The sequence below is a fragment of the Crinia signifera genome, chromosome 4 (genome assembly GCF_055691185.1).
Source record: "Crinia signifera chromosome 4, ASM5569118v1, whole genome shotgun sequence".
Taxonomy (NCBI): domain Eukaryota; kingdom Metazoa; phylum Chordata; class Amphibia; order Anura; family Myobatrachidae; genus Crinia; species Crinia signifera.
Genome location: NC_139220.1, coordinates 309,544,807 through 309,572,638, shown reverse-complemented (window position 1 = coordinate 309,572,638; position 27,832 = coordinate 309,544,807). Strand labels below are relative to the sequence as shown.

General features: G+C 40.8%; 2 protein-coding genes across 2 annotated transcripts in view; both read right to left on the bottom strand.

The window, feature by feature from the left end:
• LOC146075803 (uncharacterized) overlaps positions 1-27,832 on the bottom strand; it is a 249,158-nt gene that overhangs the window by 128,182 nt on the left and 93,144 nt on the right. The window lies entirely within an intron of this gene.
• Positions 1-27,832, bottom strand: part of LOC146075805 (uncharacterized) — a 72,659-nt gene that overhangs the window by 21,002 nt on the left and 23,825 nt on the right. Inside the window, exons 2-6 of the mRNA XM_083185418.1 lie at positions 22,383-22,451; positions 1,735-1,832; positions 1,498-1,604; positions 1,323-1,397; positions 1,168-1,224 (exon numbers count right to left, since the gene is read on the bottom strand). The gene's annotated coding sequence lies outside the window, so the exon portion shown is untranslated. The remainder of the gene's footprint in view (positions 1-1,167; positions 1,225-1,322; positions 1,398-1,497; positions 1,605-1,734; positions 1,833-22,382; positions 22,452-27,832) is intronic.

Below are 27,832 nucleotides of genomic sequence, written 5' to 3'. Positions count from 1 at the left end.
GTACAGCGGTGGAGGTGCCTTCCACAAGAGTAATATATGGACGAGTATCCAAATAGTTGTACTAAATGAAGACAGGAGGCGGCACTCTCACAAGTGATGAAAAATGTATTCAAATCATCAAAACAGGTAACATGTCAGCAAAAGTGGTGTCGACCAGTTTCGGAGCCAAAGCCCCTTCTTCAGGACAATCAAAAGCACTCTGCACAGTATTGCTTTTGATTGTTTTGCCACGTCAGTTGTCCTGAAGAAGGGGCTTCGGCTCCGAAACTGGTCGACACCACTTTTGCTGACATGTTACCTGTTTTGATGATTTGAATACATTTTTCATCACTTGTGAGAGTGCCACCTCCTGTCTTCATTTAGTACAACTATTTGGATACTCGTCTATATATATATATATACATACATATATATATATATATATATATATATATATATATATATATATATATATACACATACACATATACACACACATATACACATGGACATAAAAAGTGTGGCCCCAATAATGCGCTTTAAGAGCAGCACCTCTATCGTACCTTGCTGTTAAGTAAAGGTACAGATTTAGAAAAGATAAAGAGAGAGGAGATAGGGGTGCGCTAGATATACCACACTGTGGCTTTACATACAATGAATCAAATAAAACTTAGAATAAAAGCAAATAACATTTATTATAAGGTCAAATCCAGCATTCAGTTTTCATTTCGCAGTTTTTACATATATGCCACATATAGTTCAGATCCGCTGCCCAACGCGTTTCGTCCCTTGGGACTTCATCAGGGGCGATGAACCAATCTATATAAGTGGTGGAACATGCCGTTACAAACATATAGTAAAAAAAAAACATGATAATACAATTAAAAATACATAAAATGATGCAGTATGTCTACATCATATATACACTTGTGAGGGGTATATATAACCCCAGATAGGAAGAAAAAAAGATAGAGCGTAAAAAATACATGGAGCGTAAAAAATACAACATGTCTACATCATATACACATTTGTTGGGGGTATATATGAACCCCGATAGGAGGAAGGAATAGAGTAGCTAACATGAGGCTCTTCATATTTATTTAGAGGAGGAAAAATGGAGGAAAGAGTTGGAAGGAAAGAATACAATGAAAATTGAAGGAGTTATCGGTAAAGGAATAATTTACATACCGAAGCAAAAATATGGAGATATTTCCTTTATGAATTAAGGTCTCTTGTAACCACCAGCTGTAGAGGGAAATTACAATATAAGATTGTTATTCACTATACTAAGTGAGAGCAAAAGATTTTTATGATATTGGAAAAAATTTTATGATGTTACATACCAGTTTGGCAGAGAAGAACTATCTCAGGTAATAATTGATCTAATTGATTTATACAGAAGTTCTGTTATATCCCACCTTAGGATAAATTAAATACAAGACTACGTGTCAAGGGGTTGGATAAACAGAATATTATACCTGAGAGTTGAACCTATATAAAAAAAAAATAATTACATACCACGTTTGAGTGATCTTAGTCTCTTGGACTTGATAAATGTGGATTCACACAGAGGAATGGGTGTTCTACCCGTGGTCTCTCCTATCACAGTAGGAGGTATGCAGCTTCTAAAATTAATTAAAGTTTATTTATTTTTTTATTTTTTATTTTTATTTATTTTTTTCATTTTATTTTTTGTATATTTTTTAAAAAACATGGGTGTGCAACAACTCCATCTATTTACACTTCATTACATACCAATTTTTAAGGGAAGAATCTCTCCAATCAGGGAGGATAGTCCTCAGCAGACCCAAATCAAATGCAAAGAAAAACTGTTTTAACAGTTTCAGCAGCCTCTAAAGTGAGACCAAAATTCAAATTATAATACAATAACAAGCATTTAATACAAGCATGTGTCCCTAAGGTACACTTAGTATATGGAGTCTTAAGAGAGTGCAACCTTACCTGAATGTGAACTGTGCCAAGCATCACAGGATCTCTAGGAGCCAGTGTGCAAGTGGCTGAATGGGGCTGCTTTATATAGCCCTTAATGTGTGACCTCACTTCCTGTATCAAGGAAATGTTCCTATAATGAATAAGGCTTAACTGACCGCCTAGAGGTGCCAGAAAAACAAGTGACAGTGTGCTCAACTGTGCGTTACATATGTCTGTGAATTGATGTATTAAAATGTGAGATACAGGTCATGCAGACTTATAAACTCTAATACTTCTAGGGGCACTTCCGGAACGCCGGTGCGTTCCACCGTGCGTTCCAGTGACTACTTCCGGTCGTGACTAAGAGACATGGTTTACGGTCTGAAGTGTGGGAGTTCCAGGGTACTTCCGGAACGCTGGTGTATTCCACCTTGCGTTCCAGTGACCACTTCCGGTCACTGTCTATGGAGGCTGACTGTGTGATTAAAACACAGTATTTCCAGCGTCTTATTGCGTTTCACTGGGCGCTTCCGGGCTACTTTTGCGTTCCATTGGATTGCTCCAGAGCTGATTAAGCTAACAAATAGTTTTAGCATGACCATATTAAAGAATTTAAAGATTATATAATAATAGCGTTTTTGGAGAAATAAATGGTATCATTATAGCGCTATTTCTGGAATGAATACATATATTGAACATAGCGTTATTTATTATGTGACTAGTGTGATCTGTGTGGACTATATGTGTCCCCATTCTATATATCGGGGCATTGTGGGCTAATACTATGAGCAAATGTCTCATAGATAATAATATGAGTAGGTGTCTCATGGTGATCAAAAATAGAAATATAGAAAAATAAAAATAGTAATAAAAAATATTGAAAAATATTGAAAAATATATAAATATGTAAAAATTATTATATGTATAATTCTACAGCGGGGAGTGGTCCTGACTAGTCACCACTAACTAAAGAGGCGATCAGTCATGGCCACGATCCACTGTACATCGTAGGTTTCTAACTCCCCAGACTCCATATTTACATTATAAGTTAATACAATCACACATTAGCATTGTATATATAATAGGTGGATATACTTGCTACATTCAGTTGTAGCATACATATTTTTGAACAGTGAAAAAAAAAAAAAAGAAGAACAAGGTTTCAGCTGGAAAGGAGCTGCACAGCTGTATGAAAGAATTATAGGAAGGGAGCAATGTCGAGAAAAAATGAGGGGGTTTCAACTGGGAGGGAGCTACGTAGTTGTATGCAAGAATTATAGGAAAGAAGCAATATCGATGTTCTCATTCAGGCCCAATGGGAATAGAGAGTTAATTGTATAAATCCAAAAAGATTCTTTTTTTGATAAAGCTAGTTCTCTGTTTCCCCCTCTAGGGTGGGCTGGGACATGCTCTAATGCTGTAAATGAGAAATTCTTGACGTTTAATTCCCCATTATGCTTTTCTGCATAATGCCGGGGAAGGCTGTGTGTCAGCACTTTGTTCTTCACATTCCTCATGTGCTCTTGTATTCTGATTTTTAGTTGCCTCTTTGTTTTTCCTATGTAGCAAAGGCCACAGCCACATGTTATTCTGTATACTACAAAGGTCGAGTTGCACGTACATGGATGGTTGAGTGTAAGGTCTCCTCTATTCTCACTGGTTACCCATTTGAATGTTTTCTTCTCCATGAATTTACAGCATATACATTTGCTGCAGGGGGTACATTTGATTGTATCATTCAAAAAACGCTTCTTTTTGGTTATAGTTTCATCACCAGATGTTTGTTTAAACTGGCTCGGTGCAATTAAACTTTTAAGATTCGGCGCGCGTCGAAAAATGATGTTGGGTTTGGGAGGTAGTACAGGTCCCAGGATCGGGTCTTTTTGTAAAATGTGCCAGTTTTTTATCCAATACTTTTTTGATGCGCACATTTTCCCTGTTGTATTGGGTAATAAAGGGACGACTTGTAGGATTGTAGTTTTTTCTTCGAGTGGAATCTCCCGCCAATATCGTTTCTCTATTCAGCTGTGCAGCTTTATTTTTTGCTTCTTCAATTTTTTTCATGTCGTAGCCCCTTTCAAGGAACCTTTTGGTGAGTACTTCTGATTAAGTTGTAAAATCCTCCTCCTTTGTGCAGTTCCTTTTTATACGTGTGAATTGGGAGAAAGGGATTCCATCTTTCCACTTATGATGATGACAACTGTTGTAGGGGATATAACTGTTGGCGTCTACTTCCTTGAAATACGTGCCGGATGATATCTTCTCTCCCGATGCACCACAAAGGGATAGGTCCAGAAAGTCAATTTTTTCCCTATCGAATTTGGAGGTAAACTTTAAATTAAAGTCATTCTGCTGGAGGTAGTTGTTAAATTCTTGGAGGCTTTCCTCAGTGCCCTGCCAGACAAAAATGAGATCGTCTATGTATCTCTGGAAAAAACGGATATTCAGTTCGAATCTGGAACCATAGATGTATGTGTCTTCCCATACTCCCATTAGTAAATTTGCATAGGAAGGGGCAAATTTAGTCCCCATAGCTGTGCCATTCTTCTGCAAGTAAAACTTGCTATTGAATTCAAAGAAATTATGCTTTAATATGTATTCGATGCTGGCCACGATGAATTCACATTCTTTTACGGATACCTGTGGGTCTTTGGTAAGTACTGATTTTACCGCCTCTACTCCTTTGTTATGGGGTATTGAGGAGTATAGGGCTTGGACGTCGACTGTGAGCCATATAAAGTCATCCTGCCATATCATATCCTTTAGTTTTTTCAGAACACTGGTGGAGTCCTTCAAATAGGATTTGTTCAACTGTACATATGGTTGCAATATGATATCTATAAAGTGCAAAAGATTGGCACTCAATGACTGAACCCCTGCCACAATTGGTGTTCCGGGCGGGTTGTCCTTATTTTTGTGGACTTTTGGTATATGGTAAAATACTGGCATGATCGGGTATTGGACATACAGGTATTTGAATTCTTCGTCCGTAATGAAATGATCTTTAAGGGCATCGGTTAATAGCAGTCTCAGCTCTTCTTGGAACTCTATGGTAGGATCTTTAGGTAGTACCATATACGTGGATTCATCTTCCAGGATGTTTGCTGCTTCTTTCAGGTAGTTTTCGGTGGTTTGTACTACCACCGAACCCCCCTTGTCAGCATTCTTCACAATAATTTCTTTGTCTTTCTTAAAGATTTTTATGGCCTGTTTTTCCTGTGGTTTTATGTTGCTGTTATATTTACGATCTTTAATTTCCTAAAATCATCTTTAACAGAATCATAGAAGAAGTCAATATGGCTGCCCCTAGATTCTACTGGGTAGAAACGAGAAGGTTGTGCGACTCTGGGTGGAGTCTTTTTCTTGGAATTATCCGGTGGAGGATTCTTTAGGAAGTGGCATTGTAATGTGATATTTCTTATATATTTGTTCAAATCAATGAACAAATCAAATTTATTTACATTGTTGTCTGGGGCGAATTTTAAGCCTTTGCCTAGAAGTGCGTTCTGCGATGGAAGTAACTGCTTCTTAGAGATGTCAATAATCCCTGACTCTGGTTTGGCTGATTGTAAATCCCCTTCTTTTTTGGGGGGCTTCTTTCTGCCCCCCCCCTATTGCCTCTTCCTCTCCACTGAAGCTTCTTTTCGTACCCTGTGGGGAGTCTATTCGTTCGAACAGCTCCTCGTTCTTTTGAAATCGGGGACGGTTTGGTCCCTCCTTGGTCTCTAAAAAATGCCTAGAGGTGTGCCGATCCGGGGATGGTGTCCTATAGTTTCGGCCTTTAGGTTGATAAGAAGGAATTCTTCTACGATGTTGATAAGATGGTATTCGATCGCGATATGCGACAGGGGCCTTTTCCCGATATGCAAATCGGTTCCTATTACTGGAAAAGTCTCTTAGACGTTTATTATCTGAAGGGTGATTATAATTGTTCTTATAGACTGGTTGTTGCCACCTCCAATTTCTTTCACCCCATTGTTGGGGGGGGTTGCGTCTACCCTCATAATTGTCACGTCTATCTTGTCTGTACGTATAGTGCTTTGGGTCATTCCTTTCAAAGTTCGACCAGTTCCTGATCTTTCCATTAATATAATCATTTTTGTCCCTAATGAATTTCTTTTGTTTTCTAAGAATTATTCCGTTTTCTTCATTTTCCAGTTTTTGCTGTAAGTCCACCATATCTCGCTGGAATTCTTCGCTGTCTTTGAATTTATCTACTAATTTGTCGATTTTTGTTATTTCTTCATCGATAATCGTGATTTCACGTTTCCTCTCACTGATAATCAGAGAAATTAATTTAGCAGAGCATTCGTCGAGTATTGAATTCCAATTTTTTAGAAAACTTTCATTTCCTCCTCCAATAGTCGGATTTTTTATTATTCTTAAACCCCTTGGGACACGGCCCACTTCAAGGTACTTTTCCAAGGTGACTATGTCATACCAACTCGTAAGTTCTTTTAGAGTTAGCTTTTCGGCCGTGTTCAAATAACAGTAATAGTCGTCCTCGTCGACTTGAAATACATGTTCCTCCTCCTGAAATATGTTATTAACTTTCGCAGATCTCTTCGATCTATCAAAGAACGGCATGAATTATGGGAGCAGCAAAAATGGGGTCACTTAGCAGGAAACAAATGGACAAAAAAAGTGTGGCCCCATATATACATATACATACATACATATACACACACACACACACACACATATATATATACACACACACACTGTGTGTGTGTATATATATATATATATATATATATATATATATATATATAGGTACTTATTTCCTAGCACTGCGCCCCCGATCTAGATTGTATGTGTCGGGCCGAAATCGCAAGCATCGCATGCATCTTATACGTTTGTGCGGCATAAGATGCATGCGATGCATCCGATTTATGCGATTGAAGTACTTTTTTATCGTGTCCATTTTTATTTATCGATTGTATCGGATGTCATTTGTGCGGCATAAGATGCATGCGATATCGGCAATAAAACTACTTTTTGGTCGTGGTCATTGTAAATCGCATCGATAACAGTACCTTATGTATACAATGCATGCGATCTGTACGTTTTTAAAAATTTCCCGCTCCCAGGCCCATCTGTAATAGGTCTAATTACCCTTATTCTGCATAGTAACATCTGTAATAGGTATATTAACCCTTATTCTGCATAGTAACACATGTTTACATTACACATAACATGACATTACACATCCCTCACTAAGTCCAACCCTCTGTGACATCATCTCAGAAATTTCTTTGTGGGTTGATTTGTCTGAGAAGTGGAGGTGTATTGGAGAGCTAGTGCGTTTTTGCTGATTGTTTGCTGATTCCGGATTCCTGACTGAGTTGCTGATTACTGACTTATTCCTGACCCTGATTGCTGTGTTACTGATTCATGACTGACCTGATTCCTGTGTTGCTGATTCCTGACTGACTCCTGTTTGTCCCGAATCCGGAGATGGCCTCTGAGATTAATATATTTTTCTTGCCCCAGACGGAGGTGGAGGCAGTGGAATTTCTGCAGCAGCATCACCTGTTGCCGCAGGAGGCAACTTGTGGAAATGGCCATCCGATGCGGCTGAGCCAAAAGGAGTGGATGTGGCGCTGCCACGTGAAAGTCTGCCGCCAGAAAATTAGTCTGCGAGCGGGACTGTTTTTCCCTGGGTGCCGCTTACCCTTCCTCACTCTAGTGAGGTTTATATTCTCCTGGGCTGAGGAGATGAGCACGGTGGATTACTGCCAGAAGAATCTGGGGATGTCGATAAAAACCACCGTGCAATATAACAAGTGCATGCGGGAGGCCTGTCTGCTGGATTTAATGGCGCAGCCACATCGTCGTATCAGTGGTCCAGACCAGATTGTCGAAGTCGACGAGACGCTGTTTGTCAGGAGGCAGTCGAATGTGGGACGCATGTTACCCCAGCAGTAGGTGTTTGGGGGTATCTGCCGGGAAACTGGGCAGTGTTTTGCCACAAAAGTGGACACCCGGGATGCCCCCACTTTAATGGCCGCATCATTGCTAATGTGGAGCCTGGTTCAAGTATATATACAGACTGTTGGCGTGCCTACAATACAGACCAGCTCCAAGCGGCAGGATACCATCATGCCCAGGTGAATCACCGATACAATTTTGTGGATCCCACAATGGGGGTCCACACACAAAATATTGAGCAGATGTGGGGGGCTTGTAAATGGCAGAACAAACGGCACCGGGGAAACGCCAGGCACTTGTTGCAGAGTTACCTAGAGGAATCTATGTGGAGGAAAAGTCTTGGGATGGATGATCCATTTGCCCAAATCCTCCAGGCATTAACATTGCTGCAAAAAGACAATTAATTTAGACATTTTGGCCAAAGACATTTAATGTACGCATTTTCGACTTTAATTAATATGGACAATTTCAAAATTAATTTATTTTTACTTCTACATTTTTTTCCTGTTTTCTATGTTTTTGTTGATTATGAATCTTTCCAGTAAATTCTTCGTTATATTTAACAAATGTTGTCTTCACTTTGTCAGTTGGCTGATATTGCATGGAGGAATGCATTTGAATACACACCTGAATTAGGCCCATTTTTCTATTTGAAAAAACAACCCCATAGCTTATGAGCAGAATAAAGATTTTCATTGCAGTATACTGTGTATATATGACACAGTGTGAGCCATAGCAATATTCTGACTATAAATCCATTATTTCCAGCTGACACCTCTCACACAACTTCTATGTCACTGAGGATCACAGCACTGCTATTTGACAAACCCTTCACCGCAGTTAACATAGAAATCGCGTCGATCGCATGCATTGTACTGTATGGAGTACAGTGCAATGCGTTCGATTGACGCGATTTCACGCCCTCCTGTCACAAAAGCGCCAAAAGGACACTCAGGAAGTGACCCAGCAGCCATTTTACAGATTACAGGCTGCGCAGCAGACCTCAGGCGCCCAGCACCTGCTGAAAAGTAAGTTATTTTTTACACCTTGTGCATAAGTGGGGTTTGCATACACAGTGGAGGGGGGGGGGGGATCATGTCCATATGTGGGTATTGTGATTATTTACATGGGTGATCATGTGCAGGATTGAGATGATAATGTTTATACAGTATGTGGGTACTGTTAGTATGTGCAGGGTGGGGTTTGAGGTTATAATGTGCAAGTTTGGTGATCATGTACAGGATTGTGGATGAGGTGATAATGTTGGTACTTGTGTGTATTGTATTGTGTGTAATACTGTGTATTATCACAGCTCCCATCGCATGCCATCACATACCATATGTAGTGGTATGCGATGCGTTGTGATTTTCATGTTATTTTAATGGGGGGGGGGGAAGCTTATAGAATAAAAATCACATGCGATTGCATCCAATTGTATGCGATGCGATCGCAAGTGATGCGATTTTTTTATTGTATATCCTTAACCCCTTCCTGACAGAGCCAGTTTTTGCGTTCCTGACAGAGCCCTTTTTTTCAAATCTGACATGTCTCACTTAAGTGGGGATAACTTTTTTTTGCTTTTACTTATCCCAGTGGTTTTGAGATTGTTTTTTCGTGACACATTGTACTTCAAATTAGTGGTAAATTTGGGTCGATACAGTCTGTGTTTTTTTGTGAAAAATACCAAAATATCGTGAAAAAATGGAAAATTTAGCGATTTGCAAAATGTTAAATTTTCTGCTTGTGAGACAAATAATCTTACCACTCAAAATAGTGAATAACTAACATAGACCATATGTCTACTTTATGTTGACATCATTATTTCAACTTCCTTTTAATTTTTTGGGACACTAGGAGGCTTACAATATGAATAGCAAATTCTCAAATTTTCAAGAAAATTTCAAACACTGATTTTTTTAGGGACCAGTTCAGTTCTGATGTGACTTTGAGGGACTTGTATGTGAGACACCCCCATAAATGATGCCATTTCAAAAACTGCACCCCTCACAGTATTCAAAACAGCATTTTGGAAGTTTGTTAACCCTTTAGGTGTTTCACAGGAATTAAAACAAAGTGTAGGTGAAATTTCAAAATTTCTTTTTTTTTTGCAGATTTGCAATTTTAATACATTTTTATAAGGAACACAGTACATTTTACTAGAGAAATGTGACTAAAAATTGATTCCCCCAATTCTTTTGTTTTCATAAATATCCTATATGTGGCCCTAGTGTGCACGGTGACCAAACCACAGGCTTCATAATAGAAGGAGCACCTACTTGATTTTGGAGCCTCCTTTTTATGAGATTATTTTTTAGGCACCATGTAGGTTTCAAGGCACCATAAGATGCTAAAAGTTAGGAACCCCCCCACAAGTGACCCCATTTTGCAAACTACACCCCTCAGGGAATTCATCTAGGGGTATAGTGTACATTTCAAACCCCCAGGGGTTTCACCAATTGTGGTACAACTGGGCAGTGAAAATGAAAAATTATTTTTTTTACACAAAAATGCAGTTCTGGCTCCAAATTTGTCATTTTCAGAAGGTATGAAGGAGACAAAGCACCCCAAAATCTGTGCCCCAATTTCTCCCGAGTACGGCAATGCCTCACATGTGACCAAAAAATACCAGTTGGGTGCATGGCAGGACTCAGAAGGGAAGGAGTGATTTTTGGATTTTGCAGCTCAGATTCTGGTGGAATTTTGGTGGGTGCTATGTCGCATTAGCAAGACCCCCCAAGCACCAATACAGTGGAACCCCCCCACAAGTCACCCCATTTTGCAAACTACACCCCTCAGGGAATTCATCTAGGGGTATAGTGTACATTTCAAACCCCCAGGGGTTTCACCAATTTTGATACAAGTGGGCAGTGAAAATGAAAAATTACATTTTTTTACACAAAAATGCAGTTCTGGCTCAAAATTTTTCATTTTCAGAAGGTATGAAGGAGAAAAAGCACCCCAAAATATGTGCCCCAATTTCTCCCGAGTACGGAAATGCCTCACATGTGACCAAAAAATACCAGTTGGGTGCATGGCAGGACTCAGAACGGAAGGAGTGATTTTTGGATTTTGCGGCTCAGATTCTGGTGGAATTTTGGTGGGTGCTATGGCGCATTAGCAAGACCCCCCAAGCACCAATACAGTGGAACCCCCCCACAAGTCACCCCATTTTGAAAACTACACCCCTCAGGGAATTCATCTAGGGGTATAGTGTACATTTCAAACCCCCAGGGGTTTCACCAATTTTGATACAAGTGGGCAGTGAAATTGAAAAATTACATTTTTTACACAAAAATGCAGTTCTGGCTCGAAATTTTTCATTTTCAGAAGGTATGAAGGAGAAAAAGCACCCCAAAATCTGTGCCCCAATTTCTCCCGAGTACGGCAATGCCTCACATGTGACCAAAAAATACCAGTTGGGTGCATGGCAGGACTCAGAACGGAAGGAGTGATTTTTGGATTTTGCAGCACAGATTTTGGTGGAATGAATGGTGGGTGCTATGTTGCACCAATACAGTGGAACCCCCCCACAAGTCACCCCATTTTGCAAAGTACACCCCTCAGGGAATTCATCTAGGGGTATAGTGTACATTTCAAACCCCCAGGGGTTTCACCAATTTTGATACAAGTGGGCAGTGAAAATGAAAAATTACATTTTTTTACACAAAAATGCAGTTCTGGCTCAAAATTTTTCATTTTCAGAAGGTATGAAGGAGACAAAGCACCCCAAAATCTGTGCCCCAATTTCTCCCGAGTACGGCAATGCCTCACATGTGACCAAAAAATACCAGTTGGGTGCATGGCAGGACTCAGAAGGGAAGGAGTGATTTTTGGATTTTGCAGCTCAGATTCTGGTGGAATTTTGGTGGGTGCTATGTTGCATTAGCAAGACCCCCCAAGCACCAATACAGTGGAACCCCCCCACAAGTGACCCCATTTTGCAAACTACACCCCTCAGGGAATTCATCTAGGGGTATAGTGTACATTTCAAACCCCCAGGGGTTTCACCAATTTTGATACAAGTGGGCAGTGAACATGAAAAATTACATTTTTTACACAAAAATGCAGTTCTGGCTCAAAATTTTTCATTTTCAGAAGGTATGAAGGAGAAAAAGCACCCCAAAATCTGTGCCCCAATTTCTCCCGAGTACGGCAATGCCTCACATGTGACCAAAAAATACCAGTTGGGTGCATGGCAGGACTCAAAAGGGAAGGAGTGATTTTTGGATTTTGCAGCTCAGATTCTGGTGGAATTTTGGTGGGTGCTATGTCGCATTAGCAAGACCCCCCAAGCACCAATACAGTGGAACCCCCCCACAAGTGACCCCATTTTGCAAAGTACACCCCTCAGGGAATTCATCTAGGGGTATAGTGTACATTTCAAACCCCCAGGGGTTTCACCAATTTTGATACAAGTGGGCAGTGAAAATGAAAAATTACATTTTTTTACACAAAAATGCAGTTCTGGCTCAAAATTTTTCATTTTCAGAAGGAATGAAGGAGACAAAGCACCCCAAAATCTGTGCCCCAATTTCTCCCGAGTACGGCAATGCCTCACATGTGACCAAAAAATACCAGTTGGGTGCATGGCAGGACTCAGAAGGGAAGGAGTGATTTTTGGATTTTGCAGCACAGATTCTGGTGGAATGAATGGTGGGTGCTATGTTGCACCAATACAGTGGAACCCCCCCCACAAGTCACCCCATTTTGCAAACTACACCCCTCAGGGAATTCATCTAGGGGTATAGTGTACATTTAAAACCCCCAGGGGTTTCACCAATTTTGATACAAGTGGGCAGTGAAAATGAAAAATTACATTTTTTTACACAAAAATGCAGTTCTGGCTCAAAATTTTTCATTTTCAGAAGGAATGAAGGAGACAAAGCACCCCAAAATCTGTGCCCCAATTTCTCCCGAGTACGGCAATGCCTCATGTGTGACCAAAAAGTGGCAGGACTCAGAAGGGAAGGAGTGATATTTGGATTTTGCAGCACAAATTCTGGTGGAATGATGGTGGGTGCTATGTCGCATTAGCAAGACCCCCAAAGCACCAATACAGTGGAACCCCCCCACAAGTGACCCCATTTTGCAAACTACACCCCTCAGGGAATTCATCTAGGGGTATAGTGTACATTTCAAACCCCCAGGGGTTTCACCAATTTTGATACAAGTGGGCAGTGAACATGAAAAATTACATTTTTTTACACAAAAATGCAGTTCTGGCTCAAAATTTTTCATTTTCACAAGGAATGAAGGAGACAAAGCACCCCAAAATATGTGCCCCAATTTCTCCCGAGTACGGCAATGCCTCACATGTGACCAAAAAATACCAGTTGGGTGCATGGCAGGACTCAGAAGGGAAGGAGTGATTTTTGGATTTTGCGGCTCAGATTCTGGTGGAATGAATGGTGGGTGCTATGTGGCATTAGCAAGACCCCCGAAGCACGGTGAAATTATGAACCTAATATTCCATAGATGTGTGGTATATTTTAAAACACTCCTTTATACATAGGCCGGGTTTGTCGGGGCAAGTGTCACACTGGAAAATAGTTTGCTTTCTTATTCCCTTTTTATAGCAAACTTTGCACCTTTTTTGTGTCCTGCCCTTTTTTCCAGTGGAGGGGATTTCATCAGGAAAATGCTGCCCTGGTACAATACGGGGGCCAGTACTAGAAGTACTGGGGCCCTCTGCCTGCTGGTTCCCAAATATTAGGCCCTTTATGACTTCCTCTTGAAAGTGCATAAATGTCCCCCTCTGGCCGGTAGAACGGAATAGCACGTAAGCGTTATACAGTGCCATCTGGATGATATACACGGCCACCTTCTTGTACCAGATTTTTGTTTTCCGCAGGGCACTGTACGGCTTCAGTACCTGATCTGAAAGATCCACTCCGCCCATGTACCTATTGTAATCCAGGATACAATTAGGTTTTGAGGTGTGGGTACTGGTACCTCGTACAGGGACGGAGGTGGTACTGTCTCCGTGAATTGTTGTCAGTATAAGGACATCCCTCTTGTCCTTATATTTGACCAACAACATATTTTCGGTGCATATTCCCCTGCTTTCACCCCTTCTCATTACTTGGGCAATGTGCGTTTTTGGGAGGCCTCTTTGGTTCTTGCGCACAGTACCGCAAGCTGCTGTACCTCTTGAACCAAGGGCCTTAAACAGGGGGATGCTGGTGTAAAAGTTATCCACATAGAGGTGATAACCTTTATCCAGGAAGGGGTGCACTAAATCCCAGACAATTTTCCCACTAACACCTACGAGGGAGGGGGGGCATTCTGGCGGTTCAATTCTTGAATCCTTCCCTTCATAAACCCTAAACCTGTGGGTGTACCCTGAGGTGCTTTCACACAGTTTGTACATTTTTATGCCATACCTTGCCCTCTTACTGGGAAGGTACTGGCGGAATTTAACCCTTCCTTTAAAATGTATAAGGGACTCGTCGATACAAATAAATTTTTCAGGGATGTACACCTCTTCAAATTTGGCACTGAAATGATCAATGACCGGCCTGACTTTGAATAGCCGGTCAAAGGTGGGATCATCTCTGGGTGGGCACTGTGCATTATCGGTGTAATGTATAAATTTAAGAATTGTCTCAAATCGAGTCCGGGTCATGGCCATACGGTAAAATGGAGTACTGTACAGAACATCTGTACTCCAATATTGCCTAATTTCTGGCTTTTTTACTATGCCCATATGAAACACCAGACCCCAAAACGTCATCATCTCTACTGCATCTACAGGGGTCCACCTAGCAAATGATGACGTGGGGTTTTGAGCAATAAACTGCTGGGCATATAAATTAGTTTGGTCCACCATTAAATTTATAAAATCATCAGAGAAAAATAATTTGAAAAAGTCAATTTCTCTGAGACCTGTGGAATCAAATTGGATTCCTGGCATGGCCAAAAACTCAGGAACCTGGGGCTCAAAATTGTCTGGTGGTGGGGTCCATACGAGATCAATTATTGGGGGGGGGGTCTCAGCTGCTCTACGGGGGCGTCTTTGAGGGGGTCCCTCATCACCAGAGGAGGAAGAGGAGCTTAAGGCGAATCCTTCAAATTCCCCGCTTGCATCACTGGCTGTGTCAGAGTCAGAAGCAAGCATGGCATATGCCTCCTCCACTGAATACATTCTCCTGGATGACTGGGAGGACATTTGGGAGGACATTTGGGATGCCATTTTTATTTCTGTGTTACTGGTAGTGAAATGTTTCAACACGTGTATAGTGTAGGGGGGGGTACAAACTTTATTTCAATCCGGGGGGTATGTAGTGTGTAGTGTGTATGTGGTGCAGAAAAAAAAAATACTTTATACCAATAAAAAAAAAAAAAATGAAGGGGTTAAAAATAAAAAATTTAAGGGGTTAAAAAAAAAAAAAAGGTCCTGCGCCAAAAATTGAGCACAGATGTTGGTCAGTAACCTCTGTCACTGAACAGCGCTCAAAGGCAACAGGAATTTGATCAAAAAAAAAAATATATAGATCAACCCTGTGCCGAAAAAGATGATCAGTGATGTACGTCACTGATCAGCGCACAGCGGCCACAGGACACCCACAAAATCACAGTGTGTGTAAAAAAAAAATTAAAAAAAGACCCCACAGCACACACACAAAAAAAAAAGGTGATCAGTGATGCGACACTGATTACCAGTGAGGTGCAGCAGGTGCACAACCTTTGGTGCAACTGACAGGTATATATATAAAAAAAAAAAACCTCTGTACCCCCAAAAAAGTTGCTGATCACCTCAGATATAGTGATCAGCACAAAAGGCGGGGGCAGCAGACAAAAAATTTAGCACTCTCTATCACTCTCTGTCACTATCTCTCTCTATCTCTCTATCTCTCACTCTATGACACTGCAGCAGCAGCACTGACAGGTATATCTATATATAAAAAAAAACCTGCGCCCCCAAAAAGTTGCTGATCAGTTAATTTATACTGATCAGCACAAAAGGAGGGGGCAGCAGTCAGTTATATCAAAAATATATAGCACAATCTGTCACTATCTCTCTCTATCTCTCTCTCTCTATAACTATCACACTGCAGCAGCACAAAATATAGCACTCTGTCACTAGGCCTCTCTATCTATCTCTCTCTCTCTATCTCTCTCTATCTATAACTATATCACACTGCAGCAGCACAAAATATAGCACTCTCTGACACTATCTCTCTCTCTATCTCTCTCTCTCTATCTCTCTCTATCTCTCTATAACTATCACACTGCAGCAGCACAAAATATAGCACTCTGTCACTAGGCCTCTCTATCTATCTCTCTCTCTCTATCTATAACTATATCACACTGCAGCAGCACAAAATATAGCACTCTCTGACACTATCTCTCTCTATCTCTCTCTATCTCTCTCTATCTCTCTATCTCTATCTAGCTAGTACACTGCAGCAGCACAATTTCACAGGAAGGCACAAGTAGCAACAGGATCCAGGAAGCAGTGATGAAGCAGCGATCAGGTAAGTATGGAGCAAGTATGGAGCAAGGTTCTGGTCAGTATGGCGGCAGGGGGGTACGGTGACCGCACTGCACGCTATTCCAGACCGGAATGGCGTCTGCAGTGCAGTCACCGTTAGTTTAAATCCCCCTCCTTGGCTGTGATTGGTCCGTCGGTCCGACGAACCAATCACGGCCTTTGGGGGCGGGCGGGGTGACACCAGTGTCACCCTTACACCCCGCGGTGATTGGTGCTGTACTTTACAGCACCAATCACCTCTGATCCCGTGTCACCGGCGAACGTTATTCGCCGGTGACACAGGAAAACGCTGTAATTGGCTGTTCACACTGAACAGCCAATCACAGCGATCGCCGACGGGGGGGCGGCATCGCAGCCCCCCCTGGGCATGCACGGACATGTCTGCTGTCAGGGACAGCAGACATGTTGAAACTGTCACCGCGTCTATAGACGCGGTGACAGTTTAAATCCATGACGTACATTTACGCCATGTGTCGGGAAGTGCTTCCCGACCATGACGTAAATGTACGTCAAATGTCTGGAAGGGGTTAAAAGGCCTTAAAATGGGTGCATATAATGTTACATGCACCCCCATTGTTAACGCCTCCCCCACTATCAAAGCCAACCCGAAGCGTGGTGAGCGCAGCAAGCCCCACGAGGGGCGGCGGGTACGTGTCCTCCGACCTTTTCATACCCCCTCTATCCACGTCGGCGTGGAGTTGAGAATAGATAGTGTGGCGAGCGCACTACAAGCCCGAAGAGTGGCGAGCCCCGCGAGGAGACGCGGAATATATGTAAAGTAATCCATGTCCGCTCGCCACGCTTCGGGCTCATAGTCCGCGTGCGCTAGCCACGCTTCGGGCTCGGTGGCTCGCTACACTATCTATTCTCAACTCCACACCGACGTGGATAGTGAGGGTATGAAAAGGTCAGAGGACGCATACCGCCGCCCCTCGCGGGGCTCGGTAACATCTGTCACCCAACATATTATACTGTATAGCAACGCCTAGGTACAATAGGCGTTGCTATGCAATATTATATGTTGGTGACATATGTTGCTATGCGCTATTGCACATAGCAACCACCGTGACTATGTAAAATGTGAATGTATAACGGTGGTTGCTATGTGAAATTGGGCATAGGCGTTGCTATGCAATATTATATGTTGGTGACATATGTTGCTATTGCACATAGCAGCCACCGTGACTATGTAAAATGTGAATGTATAACGGTGATTGCTATGTGAAATTGCGCATAGCAACATATGTCACTGCATAGCAACGCCTACCTATGTGTTGCTATGCACTACCTAGGCGTTGCTATGAAAAATTTCATTTTACTCACACCACACCATATTTAATTGTAATGACCCATGTAAAGCACAGTACAGTAGGCCATACAATCCATACAATTTGTTCCCTATACAATCATCGCATCGCATAGATTGTACGGCTACAGTACTCTATGGCATACGATTTAAATGAACGAATAACACAGATTGTATGCCATTTACCATTGCAAATAAGGTACACGATCCGATGCGATGGGCGCCGTGCTAGGAAATAAGTACCAAAAAATAGATTTTTCCAAAAACGATACAGGTCTAGCCAAATGGAAAGACCAGTTTCCAGAACTCTCGTTAATGGAAATAATCAAGTCACGTGTTAAGTTAAATGAGCAATTGGTATCAGCGTACTATACAGAAATGCAATACTATGCAATGAATAAAAAGTAAAGCAGCGCTGATATTACAATGTAACAAAATTTATTATACACAATAAAAACAATAATATAAAAGAAACATTAAAATGAACCAAATGGTATAAAAGAAATTTGAATGGACCCGATATTATAGTCACCAGTTTTGGATGGTAATGAGACCTGCTCTGATCCAAGGGGGTGTGGGATAGTCTTTATAGGCCACTTGATGGTATCCTGAAGTTGTGTTTATGGACTACAACCGATGGCAAGGATGGAATTAGCCTGATCGGGAGTCCCACTGCTGTGAGTGGTCAGGTGTCCAACAAGGATTTTTGGCTTGAGACTTCCAGGGTGATGGGCATCCGATCAGATGATTGGGCAGGTAGGACAGTCCTTGATGAAAAGGTGAGAGTCCTTGAAGCAATATGGGTCCAAACAATAGTGTCACCAACGCGTTTCCCAGTGCTGTGACTGCTTTGTCAAGGTGTCTATTAGGGTCTATGGGTGCCATTTTTATACCGGACTTCCCATGGGTTCATTTGCATAACACATTGGTTCAATATCACAAAAACGTAAAAAACATAAGATAGATCTACTCGGCGACAATAATATCACTAGTAATTATATATCATAAATTTATTAAACATTTAGATTTGGGTAAAGATGAGAAAAGAAGGTTTTTATAAAACAAATCATATAGATCACTTCCGGGTCAGTGCCCTATCCTCAGTGAACCAATCACTTCCGGTTCATAGCTTCTATTCGGTATTGATATTAACCTTTTTGTGAGGCAACATCTCTTAATTCCCCTCTAATGGGATATATGAAGAGGTAGCCGTTCCTCTAAATGGTGACCTTATCGATCATATGTGCAGTATGTAATTATGATTAATATAGTGTGTTTACGTTGGGCCGGAAATGACGTTACACCTGGCCTTTGTTATTGAGTGCGTCATATCCGGCCTTCAGACGATAGCCTTGTTGTTCTTAGTCGTTATGGATACCTCCACTTCCGACTGGCTCGGACGTTACGTTACACCCGGTAGTTGTCGGAGCGCACGTCACGTCCGGCCTATAACACTGAGAGTGTACGTTGTCATGGATACATACAGACTACTCCCTCAAGCAGCTGCTGTCTTGATAAAAACTACTCCTGGCAAGCGCTCCACACCAACCTTGGTTGGTTTCTTTCTCTTTATACTATGCAATGATACTGCATAGACTGCACAGGTCTTCAACCTGTGGCCCTCCAGATGTTGTGGAACTACATTTCCCAGCATGCCCTGACAGTTTTGGCATGCTCTTATAGGAAAAAATGTGGCAATGCATGTCGGAACATGTAGTTTCACAACATCTGGAGGGCCACAGGTTGAAGACCCATGGCATAGAGCATATTATACACCCAAATTATGAAATATTATGGGAGTGTCTGACAACTCCAAGTGCTTTAAATGTTTAATATTGGACACAGATATTATACCTTGTATATGGTCCTGTAACATAGTACAGACATTCTGGCAAGAGGTTCAAGGATACATACAAAATGTAGTACACATTTCTTTTAATAATTTCTTTACCATGGGTATTATGGAATTACTATTACCTTAACAAAGAATACAAGCTGCAGACATGTGATTGTCTATTACTGGCAAGGGTGGCAGCAGCAGCAAAAAAAACTATACTATCTAGATAGATCCAACCAGAACATATACCCTTGATGGCTAACCTTGACACTCCAGTTGTTGTTTAACTACAAATCCCAGCATGCTCTGCATCAGATTTAGCATGGCCAAATAGCAAAACTGAAGCAGAGCATGCTGGGATGTGTAGTTCAACAACAGCTGGATTGTCAAGGTTAGCCATTAAGGATATATACTGTACCATAATCATTAATGTTGCCTAGATTACAGTATATGTATCAAATGGACTGGATTGAGTGCTCTTTAAATATGGAAACTAAGGCTAAGAAATTCTTTAATATTTGGATACCATACATAAAATCTTCCACAAAACATAATAGAGAGCATATACAAAAAAAATCTCCAAAGGACTACATGGTACAACATGGAAATAATAAAAAAAGGGCTGTCCACCTTTTTAAAAGAATTTAAAGATAAGCAAACAGGAATCTGATTTTTTTTTTTTTTTACAAAATAGGTTATATAGATAGAGATACAGTATATAGATAGATAGAGATATAGAGATAGATAGAGATATATAGATAGATAGATATATGATATAGGATCGCACTCCATACAACAAATGTACAACCGCTGGGGTGACGTCCAGAACTCTCCTCACAAGAAAAAAGTCCATGTATATAAAGACCAAAAAGACTCACTCTCCAGACTGTTTGATGCAAAATAAAAAGCTGTGTATTTGTATTCACATAGACATCAATGTAAAAAAGAAGGGTACTCAACGTTAGCGTTTCAGTCCTTATAGGACCTTCCTCAGGAGTTAGACAACAAGGGCATCCATTTGGGGTGAAGCATAGCGTGGACCACATAGCAGGTTCCTACAGCCTAGATAGATATAGACGATTGAGGTAGGGAGGCGGCACTCACCAGACTTTTTTCATTATAAAACACAGCCTTTATTGTTTGGAACAATAAAGGCTGTGTTTTATAATGAAAAAAGTGTGGTGAGTGCCGCCTCCCTACCTCAATCATCTACATAGGTGCTTTGCATCACAGGATGGCTACCCCAGCAATTACTGAACTATAACAAAGTGAGTATATATATATATATATATATATATATATATATATATATATATATATATATATATATATATATATATATATATATATATATATATATATATATATATATATATATAGATAGATAGATAGATAGAGAGAGAGATAGAGATATAGGTATATAAATATAGAGATATATAGAGATATATTTTTTTCATATTCCTTCCAATAGAAAAGGCACTCCAGTCGTTTTTTTTCCAAAACAAACGATTTTATCAAAAGTGGATATCACCAAATGTATACATTTTCGGGATCAGCGCCCCTTCCTCAGGGTACAATCCACAATAAAAAGAGCAGCAAATTTTTTATTGTGGATTGTGCCCTGAGGAAGAAGCTCTGACCACAAAAATGTATGCATGTGGTGATAACCAAGTTTGATAAAATCGTTTGTTTTTGAAAAAACGACTGGAGTGCCTTTTCTATTGGAAGGATTGTATGGACTATCTAAAGTGCACCCAGCCTAGCTGTGACCACTGAGTGCCAGCATACAGAGAATATATATGCAGTATATATTTATATACATACACACACACACACACACACACACATACCACAAATAATAGGTTTAAAATATTTTCTATGTATTGATACGTGTATTCTATGAAAGATATATAAAATTATAATAATTATTTTCTATTAAAAAAAATTGTCACACTCAGAAAATAAAAATTTGATTCCTTGAATGCATAATGCAGGGTTACCAATTTACTTATGAAACCCATGCTGCATTCAGGCCCTCGGAGTGTCTCCTCATGTGATTAATAAGGGTTTTAGTTTTAGTAAAACACTTGCTGCATTCAGAACATTTATATGGTCTCTCTCCTGTGTGACTCCTCTGATGTACAACAAGTTCTTGCTTTGAAGCAAAACACTTGCTGCATTCAGAGCATGTAAATGGTTTCTCTCCTGTGTGACTCCTGTGATGTATAACCAGGTTTTGTTTTGAGGTAAAACATTTGCTGCATTCAGAACATTTATATGGTTTCTCTCCTGTGTGACTCCTCTGATGTTTAACAAGTTCTTCCTTTGTAGCATAACACTTGCTGCATTCAGAGCATGTAAATGGTTTCTCTCCTGTGTGTCTCCTCTGATGTAGAACAAGTTCTTGCTTTGAAGCAAAACACTTGCTGCATTCAGAACATGTAAATGGTCTCTCTCCTGTGTGACTCCTCTGATGGTTAACAAGTTCTTGCTTTGTAGCATAACACTTGCTGCATTCAGAACATGTAAATGGTTTATCTCCTGTGTGACTCCTCTGATGTCTAACAAGTTCTTGCTTTGTAGCATAACACTTGCTGCATTCAGAACATGTAAATGGTTTCTCTCCTGTGTGACTCCTCTGATGTCTAACAAGTTCATACTTTGCAGCATAACACTTGCTACATTCAGAACATGTAAATGGTCTCTCTCCTGTGTGCCTCCTCTGATGGATGAGAAGATGTGATTTATATGTAAAGCGTTTGTCACACTCAGAGCACAGATGTGGTTTCTCTCCTGTCAGACTCATCATGTTTTAGTTGAGAAACTAAAGCGTTGTTTAATGGGTGTTCTGCCCATAAAATAGGAATAACTTTGGTAAATGCCCCAGAGGTAGAAGAAATTACTTCATTAGTTGCCTTGCCCCTTTCCACATTGTCTTCTAATATTCTTAGTGCAAATCCTGCTCAATTGTCCTGAAAAAAAGTAATGTAAAAGAATACAATGTTATCAGGTAACTTAATGGTAGAAATAGAATATAAAATACTGTATATAGTAAAGGAACATGAAGCATATCATAACATACAATAACAAAGAGCACTTAGCAATTTGACACCATATAAGAACAATGATCAGTGACTAAAGGGGTGTACACACAGAGAACTTTCAATAGGAGATTTTGACTAGATAGTCAAAATCTCCTAGAAGGTTAGCCAAAATCTCCCTATTTTTCTCCTGCTTAGTCAAAATTGTCTAGCAACATGTAACATGTGCAGAGAGCTACATTGCAGTGTAAAAATAATGCAGCCAGTATTTACCTGGGTTGGGATCGTTTTGTCTACAAGCATTGGGTCGACAGGGTCATTAGGTCGATATGAGTTTAGGTCGACAGGTTAAAAGGCCGACACAAGCAAAATGGTGGTTTTCTGTGGTTTTTTTTTTTTAACTAAAATGTCGACATGGACACACGGCACACTATTTTATTCTCCCTCCACGCCCTAGTGGATGGTAGGGCATGAAATACTGCTCTTTTAGCTTCAGAACAGGCAGGCATAGACCAAGACACTCACTCGTCTCGATATTAGCAGGTCCAAGACGGTCTCTGGCAGCACCAACTCTCTAGCCTGCTTTCGTCCAGCCACATAACAATACTCGCTCTGCTCCCAGGCATCTTATCCTTTTTAAATCCACTTCAGAACTCCCAGTTCAGGAGAGTAACCTAAAACCTGGTGTGTAGTGTGGGAATGGTCTAGCACCAAATCCCTACAGCCACCTCAAAACCTTGGACCGTAGCATCCATTTCATACCTGCCTGGGATTTATACCACTGACATCAGCAGCCACAGTGGCACATACCTGCCATCTAGCAGTTTTCCAGCTGGCTTCCTACAACAGATAAATGTGTAAACACAAATATATCTTTACTGGAATGTTACGTGGCCCCTGGGGCGTGGCCTGACTGACGCAATTGTTCGTGGAAGCGGAGGAGAGAGCTGCGATCCCGAGAGCTGTGCCGCGTGGTGAATCCGTTCCTGCACATATCCAGTGTGTAGCCGGGGAACCGTGAGTGCACTGAGAGGGTCTCTCTCTCCAACCGCAGTTGTAGCTGATTGCCAGTGTGGATTACATTTTATGCCAGGTGGTTCTTAAGCCCAACGCTGACGAATGCTGTGGTGCGCTTAACGTACTTTGAAGCCTTTTAAATATTTTATTTAAATAAACCAAACGATATTGCACTATTGGGCGCCCTTCTCCTCTATTTTGTTTGTGTATATATATATATATATATATATATATATATATATATATATATATATATATATATATATATATATATCTATATATATATATATATATATATATATCTATATATATCTATATCGGAGTCCAATCCTCCACCCACCTCTGTAAACATGCAAGCTGATTGCTCAAAGGCAGGCATATACCAGAGAATAATATAGCATCTTTTTCAAGTGATCATACAACCGAGGGTCACATGTAGGACCATGTGACGCTAAGGGGAGGAGAGCAGGTATCCGCCGTCTCTCCCGATGCTGGAAGAAAGGGACAAGTGCCTGACGTCACTCATCTCCCGGTCATGTGATCCATCACATGTTTCGGGTAGGATGAGTATCTGGGTGGTGTCTTGGATGGTTCTGACGTCCGCGGACATGTGGTACATCACATGAACCCAGAAGTGAGTGGTCTATCACAGGTTCCGGATAACCTGTATACCTAGGTGACGTCTTAAGATGTTCACAGGTCATGTGATACGTCACATGATCCCGGAAGGCGGTTCTCATAAAATCGAATTATTTAAGCATCTGGTTGCTAAGCAACTAAAGATCATTCTCAGGGCAGTATTCAATGAGGCTAATTCGCCATGTGTGCTATTTTCGTGCTGTAAGGCGATTTTTTTGACTAAAAAAGTGAATCACCCTATTCAATGACCAGATGGCGAATACATTTCAAGGTTATTATCGCCATGCTTCACCGTGTAGCAATTGCTATCTTTTTATGGTGAAGTGGAATGTGAACTTTTAAATTAAAGTTGGTTTTATATTTGGTAATAAAAAAATCAGGAATTTTATTATGTGAAGGGGCATGCTATTTTTATTCATGTGCTTATAGCACATGAATATATATTTAATTTAAAAAAAAATTATTATTTTTTTTTTTACACAGAGCAGCCAGCAGGGGGCCGGGAGCCGCTCATTAGATATTCATATATTCACTGCACCCGATCATTACATATGCAGGATCGGGTGCAGTGAATACCCGGTCCCCTGCTGATTCTTCCGGGGGGCAGCCTGTGCTGCCTGGCTCCCGAGGAACCCACCTCCCCCCCACATACGTTCTGGGGCAGGCAGGGAGACTTCCATCTCCATGCCTGCCACCGTCCTCAGGCTCCCTGCGGCGTCCGCCGCAGGAGTTCAAATTCGAGGACAGGGGCAGCGAGCGTCTGCCTCATTGAATACTGGGTACAGCGAGGCTCCGGAACACGGCGGGCAGTGGCGACTGTGCAGCAAATCCTAAACAGGATTCGCTGCACACCGTGATTTTTAACATTGAATACTGCCCTCAGATGTGTGCTCAGACTGCAACGGCACAGAAGATACAAAATAGACAGATATTTTAATTGTAATAAAGTCTAGAAAAATTTATTTATATATGTATAATATATATATATATATATATATATAATATATGTATAATATATATATATATAATATATGTATAATATATGTATAATATATGTATAATACTGTATATATATAATATATGTATAATATATATATATATATATACACACACACACACACACACACACACAAACATACACACACAAACATACACACACACCATAAGATGTAACTGTTTATATATTATATCTTACGGGTTATACAAATAGTCATAATATGTACAAAAATATTCACAAAAAGGTATGATAAAAATTAAGCAGTCCCCAGTTGATAGAGTAAATATAAAAGATAATCTCTCTGATGGGTTATCATATTACTCATAGACAGAGCAATTCGAATATATAAATATAGTAGTATATATGCAAAGAAAAAATTGATAGAAACATAAAAAAAGAAAAAAAATCTAAAAAAAGAAAAAAAATCGGGACAGCAGATTGGGTAAATATTGTGGGACGAACGTGAGATATATGTCAACGACTATCCCCAAGCGATCGTCACAGTGTGCAGAAGGGGATGGCGGAGACAGGGACAGGAAAAAGAACAAAAAGGACAAAATGAGTTTAAATTACTGAATTTCATTTCATGGTCTCATTAAGGCCATCGGGATGGATGGAGTTGAACTTCAAAGTCCAGAACACTTCTCTTGCACAACAGATTTTATCGATCTCCCCCTCTAGGGTGTATGCGGGATCTGTTCTAGGCCTACGATTGTGAGACAGGTAGGATTACTCTGGTGCTGGGTCTTATAGTGTCGAGACACTATGTTTCATGAAGCCCTTGATGATGTTCCTACGATGTTCCATAAATCTAGTGTGTAACGGCCTAGTTGTACTTCCTATATAGGGAAGATTACATCCGCATTTAAGTAAGTACACCATATAATCTGAATCATTTCATGAAAGATCGAAATGAATATGGATTTTCCCGTGGGAATACAAGAACAGATGTCAGGTCAGACGTCTCGGAATATAGGTGCACATCGTGCATCTTGTTTTCACACATCTATAAAAACAATTTGGCTTTATGGAAATCAATGTTCTGTTTGTATTATCGGTTTCTTTGTTGTTTATCATATCTTTTTTGAAGTGGCTAGTATTGTTTTTATAGATTATTTTTTCTTGTAAATGATACGTGTTTTTTTTAGGAATAATATGACACAATATTTTAATATCACACAATCTATAATATTCTAATACGTGAAATAATATTCTTAATATCCATTATCTAGCTCTATCATCCTTGTGATCTTTATTGGTTTTAGGTCTATCTTTCTGTTGATTTTTTGGTCTTAGGAGTTCTGTCGTATCCATTTGAAGAACTTCAGAAAGGGATTTAGTCAGTAATTCCTCCGGATATTCTTTTTCTCTAAAGGATTCTAATAATTCCTCTGCTTGTTGGAAAATAGGATTTTGGGTACCTACAGCTAAATCCTTTTCTCGTAGTCCATATGGGATACTGGGTTCAATACTATGGGGATAGAGTTCCTCCGTAGGAGACACAGGCACATAAGATCTTTCACTGTGGGTGCACTGGCTCCTCCCCTCCATCACCTCCCACTTCCTCTCAGTTAATGAAAAACTGTGCTGTATGAGGAGGTATGTGAATAAGTCAGTGTGGTGAGATTTGCACCAGCACACCACAGTCAAACAAGAAACAGCAGGTGAATACTTAATATACAGATGTCACCTAGCAATTGAAAATTGTCAGAATTGACAACAAAACAACAGTATGTTAAGTTTCAGAGGTTAGACCTCACTGGTCCGACTGGACAGCAGAGTATCCACACAGAGGTGGGTTCCCAGTATCCCATATGGACTACGAGAAAAGGATTTACCGGTAGGTACCCAAAATCCTATTTTCTCTACCGTCCAATGGGATACTGGGTTCAATACTATGGGGAGGTCCCAAAGCTACCAGAACGGGCGGGTATATGCGGAGTCTGCTGTAGAACCGCTTGACCAAACTGGGAATCCTCCCTGGCCAGAGGGTCAAACTTGTAAAATTTTACAATGTGTGTTGACCTGACCAAGATGCAGCTCTGCAGAACTGTGAGGCCGAGACACCTCGGGCAGCTGCCCAGGAAGTCCCCACTGATCTGGTTGAATGAACCTTCAACGAAGGCGGTAGTGTAAGACCAGTCATTCTGTAAGCCTGTTGTATAGTGTATCCAACAGGCAATGGTCTGCTTGGATGTTGGATAGCCCTTCTTTTGTGCATCATACAGCACGAAGAGGCAATCTGACTTTCGGATCCAAGCAGTATGTTTTACGTACACCTTAAGTGTATGGACCACATCCAAAGAAGGAGGGGTGTCAGGATGAGCTGCCCTTGGAGCAGCAGATCCTCTCTGAGATGTAGACGCCATGGATCTTCCACTTGCATTACCTGAAGATCCCTGTACCAGACCCTTCGAGGCCAATCTGGCGCCACTAGGATGGCTTCTGCTCTTTGCAGCCAAATTCTCTTTTGCACTTGCGCCGAGAGGTAGTGGTGGGAACAGGTATACCAGCCAGTAACTCCAGGGTCAAGTCAGGGCATCCACTGCTTCCGGATCCCTGGTCTGTGAACAGTACTTGTCCACCTTGTGATTTAGCCGAGAGGCCATGAGGTCTATCCAAGAGGAGCCCCCACAGATCCGTAATGATCCTGAACACA